Source organism: Mizuhopecten yessoensis, unplaced genomic scaffold, assembly GCF_002113885.1.
Source record: "Mizuhopecten yessoensis strain PY_sf001 unplaced genomic scaffold, ASM211388v2 scaffold10847, whole genome shotgun sequence".
Lineage (NCBI taxonomy): Eukaryota > Metazoa > Mollusca > Bivalvia > Pectinida > Pectinidae > Mizuhopecten > Mizuhopecten yessoensis.
In genome coordinates, this window is record NW_018408751.1 from 1,640,866 (window position 1) to 1,648,888 (window position 8,023).

The window sequence follows — 8,023 nt, forward strand, 5'->3', positions numbered from 1 at the left end:
ACGTCTCTATAGTCAATATTCCAATTACTTACGTTTTTATTCGTTTAATTTTTGTTTTAGTTTGATAATGTAATAATATGTATTTTGATAAAAGGAAATAATTACGAATTCTAGAACACTTACCTCTGACCAGAAAAAGGGGTTTCATAGTGCATACAGTACATACAGTACATGTCATGTAACAATCTCCCATATAACTTGACTGTTTTGTTATATGAATAATAATTCTATGATAATAAATCTTATTAATAGTCAATTTACAAACCTGACACAGTGTCATCAAAGTTGTATAATATATTTGAAAAATAAGGCATGTTCATTGAAATAATATAAATAGTGATTCGATATATTATCTCTTGCTAAAAAATATAGAAAAAAAAATAATCTTAGGAATCAGCACTAGAAGAAAATCATCGGAATTCGATATTGATATCGAATGGCAATATCAAACACCAGATGACCACAATACAAAGAAGAAATATCATTAACCATCTATAAATATCGGAAACGAAACTAAAGGAAATATTTTGAGTTCCTTGCATTCTACAGGACAATCTAAACTCTGGGTTTTATCATATCAGGGGAAGTTTGTGGGTAAATTATATTTCAAGTCACTGTAAACATATTTTAAATTATACAAGACATTGTAATATAGTAACTTAAGCTTGGTCACGTCTTCGGTAGTAAATGAGACGAAAGGGTTACGTGTAGAAGTTGCTTCCCTTTTCCCATATTAAAAAAAGCAAATCATTACTTTAGGCGAAGGGCAACAGGAAACAGTGAAGCAAAATGAACAAATAATAAAAGATACCGTCAACCGCTAAATAAACATGAACTTGTTTGATACAATATATGGGCAAATACCTCGTGTTATAAATGTAAAGGTAGGTTTGTAAGGGTAAGAGAACGATATGTGACTTGTCAGTAGAACAAACAAACACAAATTAAGGTTCCACGAGCTCCCAAAACAATGGTGAAGTCATCCAAAATTTCAACTCTCTGGATCTCTCAATTAATCATGGGTATTTTAATGTGCTGTTCAGATAAATTGAACTTATACTTTAGTATTTAAAATGATACATAACAAGGTTAACTCAGTTTGCAATAAGGTATATTAATGGCGATATCTTCATAAAATTGTTCATTGGTATAATATTATGTAAATATCCTTTTTTTTACGTTTATAACATAAACACAAAATAGCTTGCTCAGGTGTACAGGGGGTTTATTTTCAATGGGTCGTTTCTCTTTGAGGGTTTCAAGATAAATAATAATATGAATAATAAATAAGATTCCTGATCAACGGGGGTGGCATGGCCCAAATGTGCCACAGTTATATCCAAATAAAAGATAATGGGGAAGTTACTGTATTTGAAATCTACACTGCAGTGGGAAAGAGTAATTAAAAAAACTATATTACCCGAATTGATTCACGTCCTATATAAAATAAACATTTTTACAATAAATATTTTTACTCTTGACAATTGATATTACACAATGCTGGAATTATTCCAATGAACACAACATAAAAATAACAGAAATGTGCACTCTTGATTATGTATTTAATTTTTATGTTAGCCATGGCATAGAGACCCCATTAAATAATTACAACTGAATCTGGAATAGCGAAATAAACTGTGACCGGCAAGCCACATAACCGTTTGAATCTGATATGATAGTACGTATACAGAGGGCACTAAGGTGACAATTTGTTAAAGTGGAGCCAACACAAAAGTGTTTTTTTAACGACATGTTTATTTCTTGCATTAGTTTTATCGCTGTGCGGCTCTTGAAATATTTGATAAATTATATTGTATCGGATTTCAAATCCCTTACATGTGCTTCTGCAAGTCTATTTTAGTATTTTCAAGCATTTGTAAATAAATAGAATGAAGAGTGCGGTCGTCTAGGGTTTTAACGACTACATTTACACCTTGTAACGTCTAATAAATCAGGTAGCTATTACACAGTCATGTATTTGTTAAATCAGATGAGTACTCTTGAGGAGCCATGTCTCTCCTTAATTTCGTTTTTGATGTTACTGCAGTAGGACGGGGCCATTGAAACTTGAAATGCCACTGATCAAGTGATAAATCAGATAAAAGTGACAATATTAAAAAGATGTTGTTGCTAAATGACAGAAACAATTCCAGGTCTCATAAGATGTTGCTATGAATTTCATTTTACTCATTAACGCCGTCAGAGATTATATCTACTGTCTCATAAAATAACAGGAAGCTATCAATAAAAAAAAAATACGAATTCCAATTTTATCAGATAAGATTTCCTTTAAAAATCGCATTTTATTTTAACTCTACCAAAAGCTGACATATCGTTCACAAACCAATACACATATTACAATCTAATGTTAATTCAAACTTGGAAAACAAAACTTTGTCTTGTTAATAAATATTCTCTTGTTAATGGACATTCTCTTGTTAAATGTTCTCAAACAGAAACAGGCATTTTGCCTAATTACACAATGTTTATCTCCCACGAAATCCCTAATTAGTATACACATGATGCAAGTATAAACAAAACTTATTACCACATGAGCTTGAGGTATATCCAAGGATATGAATTAACGTGTCAGACACTTCGTGGATTTATGCAAAGTGCATATAGACTTTTCGGTGTATACCAAATGACCCCAACAATGATCATGGCTATTTCTTTAAAATACCACTTGTGGGTTTTATTAATCGAAATGCACCTCATATATTACCAAAGCCATGACTTGCTTGAGTACCTGTCGGTTGGTAAAAGGTTGTATCAATTCAATCTGTCCTCGTCAGATAAAGATACCAGGCATGCTATATATTGTCAGTAGACAATGAAAGCGTTAAGATGCATTCATTTATGAATTACAAGTAGATATAAAATATTAGGAAACTTTACACGTGTTAACGCACACGTAGTCAACAGGTAGAGACAGGTAAACATGTATATTATTCGAAATTCAAGACTTAAACAACTTATAGAAGATCTTATATTTTCCGGCCATGATACTAAACAACAAAAGTTTAAATCTTTGGCAAGAAAGAGGACAAAACATGATTATATTGAATCGATCTGGATTTGCGTACTTTGTATAATGAAGGAACATCGAACAAGGCTGTGATCAGGGTTACATTCAGTTGACCCCAATAAATATCCTCCTTAAAATTGACCAATCAAAACGTTGATGTCAAACAATTTGCGGTGTGGTGGCTCATATGTTGACAAAAGCTAACAAAGCTTTGAAAAATGAAAAAAAAAGATTTTTAGATCCTTCTCCAGGAATCACTACAACGGCTATAACTTAAATTAAAACACCTATGAAGAGTTTGATAATTTAAGAAAAAAAAAAATCATATTTTATAAAAAAGTGAAGACGAGAGGAATATTTCACAATGACCATATCTATATTGTAAAATAATGAACGTTTGTGACGAGAACAAGTTTCCAAATCAAATGATTTCCAAGCGATCTTGGAATAAAAATAAAGACTGTTTCAGATAAACTCATTGTTAATTACAAGGCAATTTAAGTGATGTGTCTCTTGGAGCAGCGTTTTTACCCCATCGGCCAATGAAATTTACATTATTATTATTATTGATATAAAGAAACAATCCCTATTGATAAATGTATGCATGTTTACAAGCTAGAAAGCTTAGAGATTTAAGAGAGACAGCATCAATCATGCGAAAGAAAGGACAAATCAAAATGTCAGATTTTAAAATAATTAAGTATGTTTCTACGTTTGTATAACAAATAACAATGAAAGCAGATAAAAACAGCAAAATTTTAATATCTTAAAACTGTTACTTGAATCAGTACATTTTGGCCTATGTGTCAAGGTAATTATACAAGGAGGAGACGAGGAGTCATTTGGTGATGTTCGAAATATATCTAGCATAAAATTTCATGCAACATTGTTTATCAGAATGGAGAATTTTTTATCATATTATGATTCAAGATCGAATGACGTCAAGTCATTACTAAAGCTGCTATCTTTGTCGCGAGATATTGATGTCTTCTTGTTGCATACAGGTTCATAAAGCACAGCAAGTGCAATGTTTATGTGAGACGTTTCAATGACCAATTCGATATGTACTCCGTCATCTTCAGCAGACCAATTATTTCACTGGCTGTGCCCTCTGAACAGACTTTATTTCAAAATGAAAGTAAGTGTACCACATGTGGCAACTGTCATGTTGTCTTCTGTCTAAAAAGGAAATATTTAAAAAAGAAAAGGCAACGACATGGATTCAGTCTTAATTGTTTTTGCAATATCACATCTTTGTATATTGAAGTCTCTCCTTTTGAAATAATTCATTTAAATTTTATTGGTCAACAATGACAATAGTCACCCTAAACACATATATGCCACAATGCAATAAGATTTTAATCACATACACTTACTTCGCTCTTCAGATGGACCAATAGCGCAGTCTATTCAGTCGGAAAAAGCGGCAGTTCTGTATTTGCTGACGTCGTCGTTAAAGGGAACACAGCGTAGTCAGAAAAGTTAAGGATGTACACCTCTGAGAAGTCAAAAAAATCCTATTAAACTACTTTTTTATATGGATTTTGGAAAAAGGAGTTTATGGCATAGTAGAAAATGCAAAAAAAAACTATGCGTCCGTGTGTTCGTTTTTGTGCTATCATCGGTCAAAGATACCAATTTAACACAACATGTGATTTAAGGTGATTTTTTGGGTTTTGACCAATTGCAGAACACATTCATACAATTTCTTCCAAGTGTGTTATCAGATATGTATGAATGTTTGTAGAATTGATGAAAATATTATTCTCTTTTAAATTATGGAAGTAAAATTTCTTAATCTTATTCATTTTACTGCGAAATGCGGTTTTAGTTACCCCTACCCCTTATTTTTTAATGAAAAATGCACATTTTTTCACCATTAAACCCGTTACACCAGATCAAAACGACACTTGAACGTGATTGAAACCTCAGAGGAGTACATCCTTAACAAAGTTGACAACGTTGAGTAGCGTCGCCAAACAACCGTTACGCATAAATAACGTCGTCGTAAGGTGAAGATACTATATGTTATCATACTCATGAAGAATGAACTAGTGCTATTGAAATATCTAGAGAAAAAAAGATAAGATGACACCAAATAAATTTTCGAAACTGGATATGTTCCTCCATGTAACAGATAGACTAACTGTGTATTTTGAAAGATCTTTATCCTGAATTTCGTGGAATGCGGAAAAAGAAAATGCTTGAAACTGCTGTTGCTTGGAATAAGTATACCTTTTATTATAAATATGTTTGTTTGCCTTTGTGTGATGAGGCATTTCATTTGGAATTGTATTTCTTTTTTGTGACCGGGTTACTTTACAGATAAAGCACTTCGACTCCGAAAATAATGCACGGTGTTTCAAGTTATTTTTTAATGGCATTCTGTTTGACATTTTGATGAAAACTTATAAAATCTAGGATCATTTGCAAAATTAGGAAAGAGTTTTCAGAAAGGACAGTATATGTACTTCAGTTTTTCTATTGTCTCTAGTGAAAAGGACAAACGTTAAATGTCTTGACCATATATTCATCCAACTACACCCCTTGCTCTTCATGCAAAAGATAGGAACAATTAGAACCTGTATACAATATGTCCCTTCTTGGTGTTAACAGGGAGAACACAAGGTGCATTTATTATTATATTTTCGCTATCATTTTAGAAAGGTTTTTATGGTCAAAACGAGGGTTCAATTTGAATGGAATTAATACTAACCTTTTTTTCTTTTTTTTTATTACAATTTTTAATGTTATATTCTGAATATTTGATTTTCACAAAGATAACATATTTTGAAGGATATTGAATTTATTCGAACAGAAAAATGAAAGATATGTTGTTTTACTGCCCCTGCATTGACGTCAAATATCTAGCAAGGGGTCAAACATATTTCATTCAACTATTGAAATTAATGTAGATCTGACAACAAAACTTATTCATCAAACAAATAAGTGCTTATCGATGAGGTGCCGTAAAACGGTTAGATATGGCATCCATCCATTCCTAATAAACGTTAAGTCAACATGGTTTTGTAAACGGTTTAACTCAGCATTGTACCGAAATTAAAGAATGTTTTCGTTGTGTATTTTGTGGTGGTCTACCAAACATTTAAGCCAAGCCAAAATGGAGACTTAGCTATAAGAAGAAAAAAATCTTCGATGAATGTTTCTCTCTCAACGAGTAGTCTAGTTACAATGTGTGTAAACCGGCATAACACTTATTGTCGATGATACATTGGTATATATTTCAAAAGAGCTCAAACTATTGAAGTGGTTCGTATTTTACAGATGTCATCAATAAATCCATTCCCTCATTTGTCCGCGGTATCATGAAACCGGTAATTAATAGCATTATCTCAAGTGAGTTTGTAGCTTTAGCAACGCATACGTATAGGCCGAATGCTCCACACTATATAAATCTGCACGACAAACTTTTTGAAGCATACCGTAGCCGGCGAACGTTAATCTATCAACTTGATGCAAACGGGAAATGTAAGTATTTCAAAATTTTATTAATGAACTGTTTAAATAACATTTTATTTCAATAAAAGAGAACCTTATGAATACAAATATGATAATCAGTAAAGTTATGCATTTCACGCTGCTGAAATTACTTTCTATAAAGTGATATATTTGCATATTGACCTTTTGATTTGCAGGTTAAAGATGAAGGCTACATGTTTAGTATTACTGTCGGTGCTTGCGTATGGTTACGGTGAGTACAACTTTACTGCGTTATACATTTTGTCATTTGTCATAAACTAGCCATAAAAATGTAATTGCACTTTTCTAACCGACTATCCTTTAGGTAGCTTAAGAGCACTTTCTTCAAAAAGCTTAAGTTTCATTTTGAACTCTTTGTAGATATTTTTTACACAAATAAAGTAGTTGAAGTTTCTTGGTTATAATGATACATGTACAAACCACTTGTTCTTAATTTTATTTCGCTTGTTCAAAACATCAGCATAGTTTAAACGACTTCCCAAATGACGAAATAATTTGGTTGGGTATATATTGCTTTAGATTATGGAGGAGGGAATGTTTGGAAGAATATCATTATAAAAGATATCTTTTAATGAACGATTTGATCAGTAATAAAAAAAAAATCAAATGAAAGAAAATGTAAGTGAATTTTACGACACACAAACTCTAGATTTGGCTGTTTAAGATATACTTTTGAATAAATTGCTATTTTAAGGAAATAATTGTCATTTTCGAATAGTGTCCATAAATGTAGGTGACATTTTGTCATTAATTTATTGATGCAAGAATGTAAATTAACCGTGCATTTTAAAAATGGTTTTACTATCTTGAAACACATTTTGTTGCTAGGATCCCTCAATGAGGGATGCTACAGTATATTGATGTCTTCCATTTTCTTTTTCGATTAAAGAAATGGTAGAATATTTGGCAGGAGAAACTATTTTAATAAACATTAATTATGCATCAAAATCGGATCGGCTGAATGGTTTTAAATTTCAAGGAAACAGAGTTATCTGGTTAAAAGTATATATCCTGTTGATATCTTTGGCTAAAATATGTAAATCGTATACACTAATTAATCTATGGATAAGTATAGAAGCTGGGGTATATTATAGCATGTTTACACAATGTAAGATGAAATACCAGTTATTGCAACCAGAATCTGTATAATTTTAAACGCCATATGAAAACGTAAAGCCTGAAAAGAGCGTAGCTTTTGTTCATATTTGTGATATAAACTTATTCCGAATTTATGCATCGTAGATGATCGGAATTCATATTATCTTACAGACATCTGTAAAAATGAAAGTAGAGTTTTACAGAGTATCTACAGTTAAGCTCAAATGAATAAACTGCCATCATTTGGGAAAATTTCTAGATATGATACCGTACTCGCTCTACCCTAAGAATGTCGGGGTTTGATTCTCCGATCGGGTCATCTGGCTCCTCCAGTTTCCTTCAGCATAAAGAGTTAGACCCTTTAAGCGTTTCAACTTGGCCAACAAGAAGTTGCAT